This window comes from Macaca mulatta, chromosome 18, assembly GCF_049350105.2.
Source record: "Macaca mulatta isolate MMU2019108-1 chromosome 18, T2T-MMU8v2.0, whole genome shotgun sequence".
NCBI classification, from domain to species: Eukaryota; Metazoa; Chordata; class Mammalia; order Primates; family Cercopithecidae; genus Macaca; species Macaca mulatta.
In genome coordinates this window covers 48,643,045-48,660,652 of record NC_133423.1, presented here as the reverse complement: position 1 = coordinate 48,660,652, position 17,608 = coordinate 48,643,045, and the positions used below count along the sequence as shown (strand labels likewise).

The following is a 17,608-nucleotide window of genomic DNA, read 5'->3' as shown; positions in this document are numbered from 1 at the left end:
TATGTACTAAACTACTACAGTTTCTTTGGAAATAAAATGTTATTACTGGATAATATTCCTTTTCTGTAGAAAAATGAATGTACTACAAATGTTGTACACATCTTAACCTTCTACTGGAATAATGTTCGTTTAAAACTCAACTCTAAAACAGACAGGGATGGAAACATGCTTCTAATAACAGGAAGGAAAAAAAAGGAAGGAGAGAGAAAGAAAGAGATTGAAAGAGTACACACATGCAGAAGTCAAGCACAGTCTGTGTTAAACGACACCTTGATTGGCTCCGATTAAGAATTATACAGCATGGCAGGTTACTATATTATTAGTGACTTCCCCCGACATTCAGGAAGCAAAGAATAAACAAGAGGAAAACACTTCCTCTTCTAGTATGGCTGTAAGAGGAAAGGGGTTTTGCTAAAAGTCCTCAATGTGTGAACTCATGGAGGAATTCAGGGATTAACAAAATGTTTATTTTACAACCATTTTGACATGGGTTTATTATTTATTCATTGATTGGATATTATTTTTGTGCCTTTCTGGAAAACATAGGCATGTTTTACTTTAAGTTTGGGTTCTCATTATCTAGCATAGTCCTTGGCAAAAAATATATGTCTATCTCATGTTTGTTTGATGAGTAAGAGGATGGGAAGGTAATAGGATTACAGGCTGTCTCAGTCCTAGCTCAGGTTGTGCTGGAGGAAGTAGGTTTTCACCCAGATCTAAAAGCATAGCGTAGCAATTAGGTGGGAGACCATAAGGTGAGAAGTGAATCTGGACAATGTAAGTATGCAAAGAGATGAAAACCCTGAAACCTCCTGGATATAGCACTTCAATATTTTCAAAGTTGATCTTGTCTAATTCTAGAAACCAATTTATATAATTCATCATTTGAAGAAAATATTAGACCTGAGTTTTCTGGTTTAGTCATATCCTTTATAAACTAACTGAATAATTGTGATCTTTTATCTCATGCTGTGAAAATGCCAGCTTTTCAATGCCTCAAGGCATCCCAGTACAGATGGTCTCTCATTGCAGAGCCAACAACCATCACTTTATTTTACCAATATCTAAGAGACAGACTGATTACATTTACATCAATCATCCTGAATAATAGAGACAAAAATCACTGTATTGTTGCAAAATACATGTCTTTCACTTTCTAGAGAACTGTCTGTGATTTGCAACATTTATCTGTGAAATGTAGGAAAAAGTCATGTGACAACATTCTATTTGGTTAAGTCAGAGGGGGGAAATGTATAATTTTTGAGAGGACAAGCAATAAATGTGATTCATGATTTCAGAAATCTTCAGTCTTCTCTTGAGGACAAGACAGTGTTCCAACAGAATCCAGCAGAATTATTCAATTGTCTAGCACTACGGCAGTTCTCCATACACCAAATGGCTTAAATGTGTTGATTGAGGGTTAAAGAAAGCAAGACATTTACTCAAGCATCTTCTTCTCTCTGGGTGTTTTAACAAACTTTGGTACCTATACAGTCTTACAGTTTCAATTGAGATCATAGCTACAGGCTGATATAATATAATTTTGCTGTCTTTATAATTATGTCTTTCTAATTGGCAAGACTGAAATGGGCTATCCTTTTAGAAAATTGAAAAATAAACTTACAGAAAAGAGGAAAATGATTTATTAACTTGTGTCTTTCTCAACAGCCATAAGGGTGATGCAAGTTCACAAATGCTGGTTCTAGTTTTTAAGGTCATTTAATAAACAACAAGAAATTGCATTACTGAATATTTTACTGGATCCTACTTTCTAGCATACATAGGCAATGGCTATATATGAGATGATGTCTTTAAAAATGTTACAGCTATTGGATGTTTTACTTTTTTGATTTAAAATATAGTACTCAAAGATATAATTATACTAATTAGCAGACTGAGTTGAGTGTCTTCCTAAAGCATGGGCAATATTTTCCCACATTGTTTCCTAAATAGCACCAAATACTGACCAGATATTTTGTTGACACTCAGTAAATCATTCAGGGTTGATTGAGAGACAGTGTTCTCTGTTTTGTTCAACATTTATGTCACTTTTCCAAATACATAATTTATCAAATTACTCAAACAATAATCATGCTGTATTTTGTTTTTGCCTTTTCTTTCTTTCTTTCTTTCTTTCTTTCTTTCTTTCTTTCTTTCTTTCTTTCTTTCTTTCTTTCTTTCTTTCTTTCTTTCTCTTTCTTTCTTTCTTTCTTTCTTTCTTTCTTTCTTTCTTTCTTTCTTTCTTTCTTTCTTTCTTTCTTTCTTTCTTTCTTTCTTTCTTTCTTTTTTCATGTAGTCCACCCATTTAATTGTTTTGGAGTTATAGGCCAATGGAAAAAAAACAACAATTTTCCATCTTATTAAAATTAAGACCTCTTTGGGCAGTAAGTTAAAAACAGCTGAACAAAAACACTTCGAACTTGGCAGGTGGCTAGGACTCCTGAGGAATCATGTCACAGCTATGTTTCCAAAAAATATTTGAAATTAAGGTTTAGAGATTTTAAAGGTCTCTTCTGAGTCCAAACTTTTGGCAGATGTCAAAATTTTAGGAAATCATTTTGGAAGAGAGGAAACTAGCCCAAACTTTTTTTTCCCCCTTGCCCAGACAGATTGAAGCAAGGACTAAATCATCAATGGACTTTGAAAGGGAGGAATCCTACCATAATAAATAGATCTTCATTTCTCTGGCCTGATGATTGAGGTGTAAGAGGTGATCTGGTGCAATTGGAATCATCTTGGCAAGAATTCTAGTCTTAACTATTTGAATAATTAGTTGTATACCTTTAGCAAACTCCCTCATCTTCTTTGGGCTTCAGTTTCTCCATGCGTCTGATATAGATAGCAGCAATAACAATTGGGTTTTAACTGAAATATTTTTGAAGATACTTGCAAAAGATAAAGGAAGTTAAAATTATTTTGCATATCCCCCATCACCCCAAGGCTACCACACATAATTATAGGATTGTTTCAAATTGCTTACTTGGTTTTGTTTGTAGAGGCTTGTCTTAAGTGAGAAAAGAGGCTGAAATCACATCAATTCCCAAATCCAGCAGTTGTGATTATGTTTATTTAGTGCTGTGAAAGTCAGCACTGCGGTTTGAAGACTGATGTTATCAAGATGATGAAATTAGCCATGTGGTGAATCTGATTTGGGTAATCAAATGACCAAAATACCTGACCCAAAGTAAATTCTAATCATTTCCATTCTCAACTTTGTTAGTGATTTGGGTTTTCATTAAAATTATTCAACCCGGGCTCGGCACGGAGACTCATGCCTATAATCCCAGCACTTCGGGAGGCCGAGGCGGGCAGATCACGAGGTCAGGAGATAGAAAGCATCCTGGCCAACATGTGTTGGCCGCGTCTCTACTGAAAAAATGCAAAAATTAGCTGGGCGTGGTGGCACATACCTGTAATCCCAGCTACTCAGGAGGCTGAGGCAAGAGAATCACTTGAACGAGGCAGTTGGAGGTTGCAGTGAGCCAAGATCACACCACAACACCCCACCCTGGTGACAGAGCAAGACTCCATCTCAAGGAAAAAAAAAAAGTATTCAATCTGGCCCAGTGCGGTGGCTCATGCCTGTAATCCCAACACTTTGGGAGGCCAAGGCAGATAGATCATGAGGTCAAGAGTTCAAGACCAGCCTGGCAAATATGGTGAAACCCAGTCTCTACTAAAAATACAAAAATTAGCCAGGCGTGGTGGCACACGCCTGTAGTCCCAGCTGCTCCGGAGGCTGAGGCAGGATAATTGCTTGAACCCCGGAGGTGGAGGTTGCTGTGAGCCGAGATCGCACCACTGCACTCCAGCCTGGTCAACAGAACTAGAATCTGTCTAAAAAAAAAAAGATTATTCAATCCAAACCATGTTGATTTGCAGGGAAGAATGGAAAAGAAATGAAGCAACAGACAGGAAATATAACAACTAGGGTAAAACATTTAAAAGGAGAGGCAGAATTAACCCCATCAAGCTACCAACGAGTTTCTTCACAGAATTGGAAAAAACTGCTTTAAAGTTCATATGGAACCAAAAAAGAGCCCGCATCTCTAAGACAATCCTAAGTCAAAAGAACAAAGCTGGAGGCATCACGCTACCTGACTTCAAACTATACTACAAGGCTACAGTAACCCAAACAGCATGGTACTGGTACCAAAACAGAGATATAGACCAATGGAACAGAACAGAGTCCTCAGAAATAATACCACACATCTACAGCCATCTGATCTTTGACAAACCTGAGAGAAACAAGAAATGGGGAAGGATTCCCTATTTAATAAATGGTGCTGGGAAAATTGGCTAGCCATAAGTAGAAAGCTGAAACTGGATCCTTTCCTTACTCCTTATACGAAAATTAATTCAAGATGGATTAGAGACTTAAATGTTAGACCTAATACCATAAAAACCCTAGAGGAAAACCTAGGTAGGACCATTCAGGACATAGGCATGGGCAAAGACTTCATGTCTAAAACACCAAAAGCAACGGCAGCAAAAGCCAAAATTGACAAATGGGATCTCATTAAACTAAAGAGCTTCTGCACAGCAAAAGAAACTACCATCAGAGTGAACAGGCAACCTATAGAATGGGAGAAAATTTTTGCAATCTACTCATCTGACAAAGGGCTAATATCCAGAACCTACAAAGAACTCAAACAAATTTACAAGAAAAAAACAAACAACCCCATCAAAAAGTGGGCAAAGGATATGAACAGACATTTCTCAAAAGAAGACATTCATACAGCCAACAGACACATGAAAAAATGCTCATCATCACTGGCCATCAGAGAAATGCAAATCAAAACCACAATGAGATACCATCTCACACCAGTTAGAATGGCGATCATTAAAAAGTCAGGAAACAACAGGTGCTGGAGAGGATGTGGAGAAATAGGAACACTTTTACACTGTTGGTGGGATTGTAAACTAGTTCAACCATTATGGAAAACAGTATGGCGATTCCTCAAGGATCTAGAACTAGATGTACCATATGACCCAGCCATCCCATTACTGGGTATATACCCAAAGGATTATAAATTATGCTGCTATAAAGACACATGCACACGTATGTTTCTTGCGGCACTATTCACAATAGCAAAGACTTGGAATCAACCCAAATGTCCATCAGTGACAGATTGGATTAAGAAAATGTGGCACATATACACCATGGAATACTATGCAGCCATCAAAAAGGATGAGTTTGTGTCCTTTGTAGGGACATGGATGGAGCTGGAAACCATCATTCTTAGCAAACTATCACAAGAACAGAAAACCAAACACTGCATGTTCTCACTCATAGGTGGGAACTGAACAATGAGATCACTTGGACTCAGGAAGGGGAACATCACACACCAGGGCCTATCATGGGGAGGGGGGAGGGGGGAGGGATTGCACTGGGAGTTATACCTGATGTAAATGACGAGTTGATGGGTGCTGACGAGTTGATGGGTGCAGCACAGCAACATGGCACAAGTATACATATGTAACAAACCTGCACGTTATGCACATGTACCCTAGAACTTAAAGTATAATAATAATAAAAATAAATAAATAAATACATCTACAAGCTATTTAAAAAAAAAAGAAAAATACAATGTTCGTCATCAACATATTTGCTACACATAAATTAAGCAAGGTATTGCAGAGCATAATGTGATACAGAAAGAATTATGAAGTATAGTACTTGCACTTTAGAAGCCTATAACACCGAGGTCATGGACTTCTGCAAACACTTAATAATTACAAATGGAATATTTGTTATGTCTCAAGTGAATGGTATAGATGGATGGAAAAGGAGTTCAGAGAAGGGAAATAATCATTAGGAGCCAGGAAGTCAGAGAAGGTCTCAGAGCAGAGCCTGGCTGTGAGCAAACAAGTATAAAATCACCCAGCAAAGATAATGAAGTTTACCTTATTTCCTATGTATACTTCATACCAAAAGATGCTGTCACCAAAAGAGGGAGTTGTCTGGGAAGTGGGGGTAAGTTGAAAAAATGATTTAAGGTTAGAGTTACTCAGCTGGTGCAGTGGCTCACACGTGTAGTCCTAACACTTTGGGAGGCTGACGCTGGTGGATTGCTTGAGCTCAGGAGTTTGAGACCAGCCTGGATAACATGGCGAAATCCTGTCTCTACAAAAAGTGCAAAAAAAAAAAAAAAAAAAAATTAGCTGCTTGCCCCTGTAGTCCCAGCTACTTGGGAGGCTGAGATGGGAGGATCGCTTCAACCTAGTAGGTGGAAGTTGCATTGAGGTGCGAGTAAATCGTTGCACTCCAGCCTGGTCAACAGAGCAAGACCTTGTCTCAGAAAAAATAAAAATAAAAATAAAAAATTTAAAAATGTGAGTAACTTACGGAATTGGGATGAAATCACAAAAATGAGGAATAGCTAAACTTACTTGCAATGTTGGTGTCCGTACCCAAATTAACTAACCTTAAATGCAAGACTTAGCAGCAGTTATTTTCCATGTTGAATCACAGAGTTGTGGTTATAGGATGATCTATCCAGGTTGAGAAAGAATTCTGGCCAGCAGTTTGAAGAAATAAAAATCAAGATTAGGCTCAGAGGCAGAGGGTGGTAGGGCCACAGGGCAGGGAAAGATTCCAATCCATGAGACTGCAGAAGGGGAAGTGAGCAGCCTGTACCCATACGGATTAGGGTCTCATGGATGCCACTGGAGAGCATTCCAATCTCACTGGATATTGGTAGTTCACTAATCCCTGTCAGTCATGATTGTGACCTCTAATATATTGCTATATTTGGTTTTCATTTATACCAAAGTTCCATCTCTCCTTAATCCCAGTGTTTTGTTGGTCTTCTGTGCATCCAGGAAAGTAAGGCTTGAGGAAAAGAAGAGCTGACTTTCTAAGTGTTGTCCACTTTTGGTTATAGCTCCTTAATTCTGAATTGTCACTGAAATCCTCAACCAGCATTAAGCATCAAGTAGGAGATGCGGAGGGGCTATTTGAGAGTTTTCTCCTTCACTGCTGGAAGTGACTCTCTGGTTCCTAGATAAAATAGACCTAAGGATAGTTCAAAGCAGCAGTTAGTATAAACCTCTACATTTGACCCCTCAAAATCATATTGATTCTGCAGAATAGATGCAGATGTTAATTCTAGAGATTAATCCCACTGTAAGACTCAATATTATTAGCACCTTATAGAAGATTGTCCTAATTAAACACATACACACCATATATACATATACACACACACATATATATGTATATACGTATACATTAAAAATGGGTCATAGCATCTCTTATATTGGGCTAATGGTCAAAATGACATTTCTAAGCCATCCTCAAAGTAACTTTGTTATTTTCCAAGCCTTTCCCACTCAGCCTATCTATGAAGATCTTTGCTGCAAAGATTTTTTACTAGATGCATGCTAGACAACTGATAGGATACAATAAAAGAGCAATTCTTAGCCCACAGAGCTCAAGAGCCTCTTAATCAGTGGATAGTACACTGGCAGTGCTACAGACTGAGATTCCTTTAAAATAGCTATGCCGCAACCCAGACCAGCTGCTGACTGACAAGGTAGCATGCATAATCCAGAAAGAGAACAAAAGCCAGTTATTCTTGCTATCCAACCAAGTGTGCTTTTTACAGTGATTAATCCTTTTTGTTAATATAAAACTTACAATACCATTCATCTTATATCCCATTTATTCTTCACCACCCATGAGATCTGATGGACATATGTAACTATATAACATTATATCTTTATTTTACAGGTGAGGAAACTATGGTCAGGAGATTAAGAGGTATGCTTTACATTTCACTTTGTAAATCTAAGAATAGAAAATACAACCCACATCCCTTACCTCCTAGAACTACTGTCTTCCTATTGAAAGACACTGCTTGCCATGTTGTCTCAATGATGTTGGGATCTAAATTTATTCCTTAGTTACTATGTCAGTTTTTGACCTTTTCTTACCTACCAAATCAATAGCACATAGGAACACATTTTTAAATGTTATAATCCTTACATGATGAAGTCCTTTTTGTAACCCAAAACATTCAACTATTTACCTAAATGTGGTTCATTAGGCTGAATATGGCTTAGAATTCACAGCTTTGTAATCCGTTCTTTCACTCATAAAACATTCTTAGTCCTTTGGATTTAAATATTAATCAACACAGGAAACACTCCAACAGCAATGCTATGAGCTAGTGTATTGGGTTCTAGGTAGCAATGAATAGTGGATGGAAATTTCATTGTGACTTGATTCCTTTACTGGAGGAAGCTGCAACCAAGTTAGACTGATATTCAAGAACCAACTACGAACAATCTTACAATAAATGTAAAAATGTAAATATAAATAGATAATTTAAGCACTGATACTGATGAAGTATCAGAATAGTCAAAATGATATGAGATGAATTAGTGCAGGTAATTTCTAAAAACAAATATTTGAGCTGTATTTCAAAGGGTGTTCAAGATTTGGATTTAGAGTAGTACATGTATATGCATTTCACACTGATAGAAGAAAAGGAGAAGAAACCATGATTAGCAAATTCTGTGCCCAAATCAAAAGAAAATATTTAATAATTATCAACCTAGCAGAAAACCAAACAACTCAACTTATACTGAATGACTTTAGTGATTCTTTATACTATTATATAAAATCTTTAACGTTTATGGAGTAGAATCACATAGGCCTACATTCAAATCATGGCTATTCTAACATTTAATGTGTTAAGTAGCTAAAACTACTTGACCACCTTTATAGTATATGAATAATTTTACCTATCTATCAAAATAATTTGATAATAGAAAGTTAAAATTGTCTAAGGTATAAGTAAATGTTTAAGTATAAAAAAATGTGAGCTTGCTCTCTATAGACACAACCATGTGTAAATCTGTGTGCCTGTATCTTTATATGAATGTGTATGCACACAAAGACATTAATTTAAAGCACAGAAATATTTATTACTGGACTATAGCATATGTGAAATACTTAGCATAGGGTCTGTCATTATGGCTCTACGCTATCATCTGAACATATGTAATACTATTGTGTGTTGCAAATAGGGGTAAAACTTTTTGTTCCTTTTATATAAAGTGCTTAAAATGCCAGACTGAAATTTAATTGAATTCTGCAAACTTCCAACTTTTTGAACATGTGCAATCATTAGATAATACTAGACACATGGTATATTAACTAATGTTCTAATTTGCCTCATGGCAAGTGCCTTCTCTGAGCTCAAAGTCTACATTTTTATTTTAAAATGTTTTATGTCATGTGACATATAGTTGCTCTCATTTTCCACTGACTTATTTCCCATGAGTTTTCTTCTTAATAAAATTAAAATGTCTATGTCATTTAACTAAGTGCTTTGTAGGGCAAACAACTTGCTTATGTATGCCCTGCTTACAAGCATCTAGAAGACTTTATAAAAGTGAAATACTCTATAAGATTGAATGGATTAATGACTATAACATAAAAGTGAGGGGACTTGGTCTTGGTTCAAAAGAAGATCTTGTGCAGATTTTAGTCACCTCCCTTTTGTCATATCACCACCAGGCTACTAGATATCTAGGATGTCTTGCTAAAAATTGGTGGAATTTGGAAGTTTTGGGCCATTGAAAGAGAGGTGCAGTACACTGGGTAAATTGAATGGGGCTGTACATGTCTAGATGCACTAGGGTTCTCAAAAGGGACGGAACTAATGTGATATATGTATAAATGAAGGGGAGAATTGGCCTAAGTTTATTAGGAGAATTGACTCACCTGATTACAAGGTGAAGCCCCACAGTAGGTCATCCACAAGCTGAGAAACTAGGAAGCCAGCCCCCAAACCTCAAAAGTAGGGAAGCCAACAGTGCAGCCTTCAGTCTGTGGTAGTAAGCCCGAGAGTCCCTGGCAAATCACTGGTGTGAGTCCAAGAAACCAAAAGCTGGAGAACTTGGAGTCTGAAGTTTGAGGGCAGGAAGCATCCAGCACAGAAGAAAGATGAAGGACAGAAGATTCAGCAAGTCTGCTCTTTCCAACTTCTTCTGCCTGCTTTATTCTAGCTGCACTGGCAGCTGATTAGATAGTGCTCACACAGATTGAGGGTGAACCTGCCCCTCCCAGTCCACTGACTCAAATGGTAATCTCCTTTGGCAGCACCCTCACAGACACACCCAAGAACAATACTTTGCATTCTTCAATCCAATCAAGTTGACACTCAACTATCACGCTAGGGTTACAGATCGCCATCACTTCTCCAAGATAGCCAACTGGATTTGATCAATTAAAATATGCATCAAATAGCTTATTAACTTTAAAAGATATATTCATTGATGTTTATAAAGATGAGAAATTATTTATGATGTGAGATTGAGACTCAGTGCTAAAGGTGATCAGAGAGGAGGAGGATTAATTCAGGCTCAATACCAAGACATGAATTATACAGAAAAAAGTGATTAGAATTCTGAGACATATTTCCAAGTATATTTACTGGTAAAGTTAGGGCTGTAGAATATAGTATATAAAAGATCCTTTGCTCTGAAGGTTAAAAGGGCTGTATCAAGGCAAGATTTTGTGAAAATTTTTAAAAGGCATTTGGTGTCTACTGAGAACTTGTCAAAAAATTGAAAAAGAAATCATATCTGAGGATCAGAGTTCTGAAAAAACCCATGCGCTACCACAGCTCCACTGAAACTACCTCTAGAAACTGCCATTGTAACTCCACACTTGATGGCAGTATTCTGCAGCAAATCTGGGGGAAGTGCTCAGACAACCGCTCAGCCTGGATTCAGATTAATTGGGAAGCCTGGATCCATTTGTGCACGTTATTCTTACTGAGAGTCATCAATGCTTTGTCAAACTCTAGACATGTCTTTTAAATGACCACGAAAGTAAAAATACAGCGAAATGTGGGAGCCAAGCCTTAATGCAGTTGTAATAATTTTCACCCCTAAATCTGAGATCCCAAATTATCAAACCACAGAAAGAACACAATTAGCATGCAGAATACAAATAAATGATGGTGATGGCAGACTCTTCCTTTGGCTCTTGGGTTACTTTCTTGTTTATGTTCCTTAGCTAAACTGACAGAAGGAGGGCCAGGAAGGAGAGATTACAGATTACTTTGGATTATCTTTCAGTCTTTTTAAATATGTCATTGTAGACATACAAATCTTTTAGGAGACCAGGGTTTGCAAGGAGAAAAATATAATTTGATGATAGGAAGATGAAACTGTATAAGGTATATTCAAATATTTAAGTATAAATAAATGTGAGCTTGCTGTCTATAGACGTAGCCATGTGTAAATCTGTGGGTCTGTGTCTGTGTGTGCATGTGTACGTGCACAAAGACATTAATTTAACTCATCCGGATATTTATTTCTGGATATGATTGCTGGAACTATATCACACAAGCTTCTAAATTTCTATCCCAAATGCTGTTCAAGAATTTAGATAATTAAATATATGTAGTATATTCTGCATCAGAGAAGCAGAATCAATAGCATACTTTCTAGTTAAAAATTTGTACCTATTCATAGTTTTGGCATTTGTTACTTTCAGAAGAAATTGTGGCTTATCGAATTGATTCAGTATTTTACTAGGATATATAAAGTCTTTAAATTTGGCTGCTATTATTAAACAAACCATAATCTCAGCTAGGCACTGTTTCTCAGGTACAAAAAAGACTACAAAGAAGTCCATGCAAGACAAAGTAACATGCTGACTTCCCAAAGAGCAAGTTAACTTGATACATATAACCCTCAGTCTTTTTAGGAAGTATAGTCATGTAACAATAATGGAATTGGCCTCATTACACCAGCCATCTTTGATTTCTTCTGGAGATACTCTCAATCTTCAACTAATCATCTGGTTCTTGTAGTCCATTGGTCCCACAAGAAACCACATGAAAGTGTATGGAGCAAAATGATACTACTCCTGAGCCTAGAATTTAAAAATTAGTTAACAACACTGACGGCTAACATTTGGGTAAGAACTTGTATGTTCCAAAGCATATTTATCAGTCTCTGTCTCTCTTTCTCTCTCCTTTTCTTGTAATAGCTTTGTAGAAAAAATATTTCAGTCTTTATTATAATTGTTGATGGGTAAATGAAAATATAAGGAACTAATTACTTTGCCTTGTTGATGGGTAAATGAAAACATAAATAAGTAATTAATTTGTTTAAACAAAGATTGAGAAACTAGTAAAAGGGAGGGTCAGAATGTTAATGTAAGTGTCCTGATATTTTGAGCAGTATTCTTTAAACATCACTGTCAAGATCTGGCCGAATGGGTAGAATTTCAACATATCCACCAAACACAGAAACACATCATAAAATGTATGAATCTGTATCTCCAAAAAAATGTGTCCCCTTATAATGGCAGTGTATGGGCCAAGGGAAAGATTCCCCTCTGCCCTCTGAAGATTCCCTGAAAATGAACTGACAATAGACAAATTAATTAGGAAGAGGTCTACAGCTTTATTTAATCTGCACAGCATGGGGTAATCACAGTATTACCTATTAACCCAGGGGACTACAGATGCATATATACCCTTATTCATGGTGTGGGACATAGAAAATTTAGACAATCCTTTTGAGGGGGTGGTAGATGATTATGAGGGCGAATGAACAAATTTGGAGTCCAAAATTATATGATTCTCTATGGAATTTAAATGATCCCAGGAGGCAGGCATTATCTTGTGAAAATCTTCATCCAGATGTGGTTTCATTCTTTAGTCTTCTTTTCCATGATAGATAATGAAATATCAAGAAGGAATTGGAAGGTAATTGTGTTGTTTTTGGTGGATCCAGTCCTAAGGTAGATAAGGGAATAGCAGAGAAGAGCCTTTTCCAAAATCTGACTTTCAAGAGCGTTTAATTTAAAATAATTAGCATACCAGGGTGTCATATTTTGGGATAAAATTATCTGGAATTCTTCAGCAGTATCCCTGCTGGTTTGACTTAACTTCGCTTACACCTAGCTTGATTTCGGAGCCTAGTCTCTACTAAAAAATTGATCCACAAGTCATAAAACTGCCTACAAAGTTTGTATGGTCCTATTTTAAATATATCAAATCAGACAAAATTAGAGAAAACTTAAAGTTCTTATTTGTATCTGTGATGTTCCACATGACAGTATTATTCCAGGATATACTTTTATCTGAAATATCCTATTCAACTGTAGACACAGAGAAGCAGAAGACTTTATTGTGTATTAAATATAACTACATTAATATTTAGCATTTTATAGTACCACATTGTTTCAAGACATTGTTTTCTATTTATTTTATCTAAGTATAATGATGAATTATTATAGTTCTGATTTTGTAACTAAGGAATGTAAAATCTAATGACTTACCAAGATCTTACACCTAATTTGTGGCAGAGCTAGGGCTAGAATCCCTAATCTTAGTCTAAGTAAGTCCCAGCCTAACTCCGAAGTCCTTGAGAGGTTCCCTCACTATACTTACCAAACTAAGGGATCTTACTGTTATTTTTTCAGTCAGAATAGTCTGACCAAATACTAATATAGGGAACTCACCATCAGCTGGTGCTGTGAAAGCTAAGCTTTTAGTTTGATCATGGGTGTGGAAGGTAGAATGGTGAAGAAAACCAACGAATTTTGTTTTCGGAGTTTCTTTCTCATCAATCCATTCATTATCAAAAGATGAGCAATGTTTATTGGCCATAAACTGTGTGCCACTCTGTGCTTGTCTTATACAATTCAAAGAAAATAAGACAAGTCATTTGCTTTTATTCTCCATATGTTCCAAAAGTCTTCATGGTTTCTGCTTTCATGTTCAGAGCCCTCTGATTCTTTCTACCATAACTCTTTCTCAAAATCATACCTAAACATATAGCAATTAATTTATAATAAGTTGTTCAGACATAAAGGTGGAGATCTTTTGGGACAAAGACTGCTTCCAGAAACTAAACATGGAAGCAATTCAAGGTTTTATCTGTTTCAACAGCAGTCCCACGTATAACAAAGAAAAATCAAAGCAATCAAAAACATTGAAAATTTCCACACAGATCCAAGCCTGGCTCTAACATTTGCAAGGCTCAGTACAAAAGTGCAAGTGGAAGACTGTAACCCACTCACATTGTTTTCCTTTCCCACTAATGCCCATTTTGTGCTACAGTGCAAGGTGTTTCAGCTATGTGGATATACCAAGCACCTTCCTCCACACTGTTAATCCCTGCAGTTTCTAGACAATCTACTCCTGGCTGTTTCACATGGGTGGCATGGTTTGTCCTGGGAAGGACATTCTGAGAATGAAGCCCATGTAGTTCCTAGAGGTGGATGCAGGACATTTGGAAAGAGAAGAATGCATGTGATATAGAAGAGAGAGTTTTGGGCTCCAGAAAGCACCTCTTCTTTGCCCTAAGATTGTCTTACACCGGGGGAAAAGTCACTGCCATAGAAGGGCCAGATCTGCATCTTTTAAAGTATAGCCCCCAGGACAGGGGTCCTATTTCCCCAGAGCTAAATATGGTACCATTCAGGCTTGTTCCAGAAAAAAATTAAAATTAGACAAACTGTATTCCCAGATTTCTCACCCATGTTTGTTTTTAGCTGTCTTTAAAAAGAAACAAAAAACTGTTCTTCAGGTTTTTAGGATCCCACAGACTGACCCCTACAGCCCCCATCTGGGAATGCTCCACTGAGGAATTTCTTTATACATGGTGCTTACCTTTCCACATTTATTGAGTTTCATCAAGCTACATATAGATATGTTGGAAACATACAGAAAATAAACTACTTAAAGAATCTTAGCTCCCATCTCCAGACTTACTGAATCAAAGTACAGGTTTTAGAAAGGTTTGAGAGGCACTGATCTAACAGACTTAATTTACAAAAAGATATAAATGACTTATAGTTTCCTGAGATTAGTGCAAGATGTAAGTATCAAACTTTAAAAAGTAAGAATATATTATAAAGGAACATAAAACAAGTACAACTAACAAATAAAAACAATGGTAGGAAAGGATCAGATAAATTAAAAATTCTCATAAGTATAAATGGCCTAAACTTACCCATTAAAAGAAAAAAAAAATGTTGGCTTAGATTACAAAATTCCAGATCCTTTTTGTTTGACATACTGATAGTAAGTAAAATACTTTTAATAACTTAGTATTACCTCTTTTCTTGAGATAATACAAGATAGTATTTCGTAGTTTCAAAATGAGGTCAATCTCAGCTACTGTGGCATTCATACCTCACCTTGCCTTGGCACATAATATATATTTTAAAAATATTGAATGAATGGATATATTATTTCAGAAAACTTTGGTGAATCATACCATGTTGGCCACTTTCTAGTTTGGTTCTGCAGCCAGTTACTATACTGGAACTACAATGGCCCCCACAGTTGTTATCACTCTTCATTGTCATGTTTCTTATGCCAAAAATTCTTTAGAGCTATTTGTATTTCTGCCAGTGACTGAGCACTAAATAGTAAATGGAACCTATTTATAAATAGTAAATGAAGCTTATTTATATATTAATAAGTAGAATTGTAGGGTTATAACAGTCAAACTAATTTGAGGAAGAAAAATTAACAAAACTAGTTTCCACAAGTGCTACTTGGTGTAAACATTTGTGTATTTTTCTAACACAGCGGTTATTTTACTAGCAAAATATACCAGGTAGGACAAACAAGCACTATCCTTAAACTTTTTTGGGTTTCCTTTGTTCCATAAAAGTCCAGTCCAGATAATATTTATAATTTTTAATGCTTTTTGGTTTCTACTTAGATGCTGATAAGAGTACAAAAGATAAAATTCTCACTACCCTATTTTTAACTTATCTCTTTGAGCAATAAAAACCCTCAAGTGGCTTTTACTTTGTCCAGCTATTTTGACTCGTCATCTTCACTGCCTCTCTTAACTCACAATTTTCAACTCTCTCAGGCATCAGCCTCTGAGCTTTGGCAACTGATTGTTATGTTTCTTCTTAACCATATTGGCGTTCATTAATCTTTAAAGTTGTATGAGTGGGTGTTAATTGAACATTACTGGATCTACCTCAGCTCTTCTTATATTTTGCTCACTGGACACTTTTTATGCTCATATGTTCTAGGTGATTCTTAAAATCTATATTATAGCATTATCTGCAACTTTTCTGGTTAAGTCTTCCCTTATTTAAATACTTTATGTGTGTGTAAGTATATATATATGTGTGTGTGTATATATATATTATATATATTATGTGTAGATATTATATATACACAAAGTGAAGGCAGTCAAATACTTTTCCAAACTTTGTGATTGTTGAAACACAGCCAAGGCAAAAGAAGAAGTAGAAAAATATGCTCACATTGGCCTGAATTATAAAAATCTAGATAAGAACAGGGAGTGGAATTTGGGGAACATCAAGGGATTTGAGTATTCCAAAGTTTCTGTTAGATTAGTCTAAGATACAAGTGTCAAACTTTAAATTATAAGGACAGATTATAGAGGAACATAAAACAAATTCAACTAACTGAAATAAATAGCAGTGGTAGAAAATGGTCCCATAAATTAAAAATCACAATAAGTGTAAATGGACTAACGTTACCCATTAAAAGACAGAAAAAGAGTAGATTAGATTACAAACAATCTAGTTACTTTCATTTAAAATACTGAAAGACTGACGGTAAAAGCATTTGTTTTAAAAGCAACATCAAGCAAATACTATCCAAAATAAAACTGGTATACATATGTCAGTACAAAATATTATGTTAATATTGGACAATGAGGATAATTACCTAATAATATTTTCAACTAAGATACATAAACATTTATTTTTATTTCAATAACTTTGGGGGTCCAGTGGTTTTAGGTTACATGGATAAGTTCTTTAGTGGTGATTTCTGAGATTTTGTGTGTCCATCACCTGAACAGCATACACTATACCCAATATGTAGTCTTTTATCTCTCATCCCTGTTGAACCCTTACCCTGCAAGTTCCCAAAATCTATTATCATTTTTAAGCCTTTGCACTCTCATAGCTTAGCTCCCACTTATAAGTGAGAACATACAAGATATAAACATTTAAATACGTGTATTCCTAACAAAATTGTCTCATAATATATGCAGCAACAATGTTATCACTAAAGAAGGAAAATCCAATATTAATGGGAGGTTTCAGGTGAATTGGAGAGTAAAGAAGAGAGAACAGCTGAAAATATAGAAGACTGAAAAAACAATATGAACAGACCTTTGCTAAAAACCTGGATACAAATTTTCTTCTGACATTAAAGGATACATATTTTTTAACATACATTAAATTTTTATAAAAATTAAATAAATGCTCAATATATTTCTAAAAACAAGATCTTATAGATAATGATGTATCAATCACAGTGCAACTAAGTTGGAAGTTAATAATTTAAAAATAAGTTCAAAATTACCATGTTTCTAAATTAAAATATATACAGATTAAGCATCTGTAATCAGGAAATATGAAATTCAAAATGCTCCAAAATCTGAAACTTTCTGGGCACCAACATGACCACAAGTAGAAAACTCCACAGTTGACAACTTGAATTTCAAATTTTTGGATAAGGCTTGCTCAACCTGTACAGGTACTCTTGTGATGTTACTGTGTTGTTTACTTACCCTGAAGACTTTGTTTTTTCACTGTATTAATGATATGCCATATTTTGTG

General features: G+C 35.8%; 1 long non-coding RNA gene across 1 annotated transcript in view; it reads right to left on the bottom strand.

Moving 5' to 3' along the window:
* Nucleotides 1–10,076, bottom strand: part of LOC114673803 (uncharacterized) — a 61,430-nt gene extending 51,354 nt beyond the window's left edge. The window contains exon 1 of the long non-coding RNA XR_013408457.1: nucleotides 9,737–10,076. This is a non-coding gene — a long non-coding RNA (uncharacterized LOC114673803). The remainder of the gene's footprint in view (nucleotides 1–9,736) is intronic.
* Nucleotides 10,077–17,608: the final 7,532 nt, after the last annotated feature.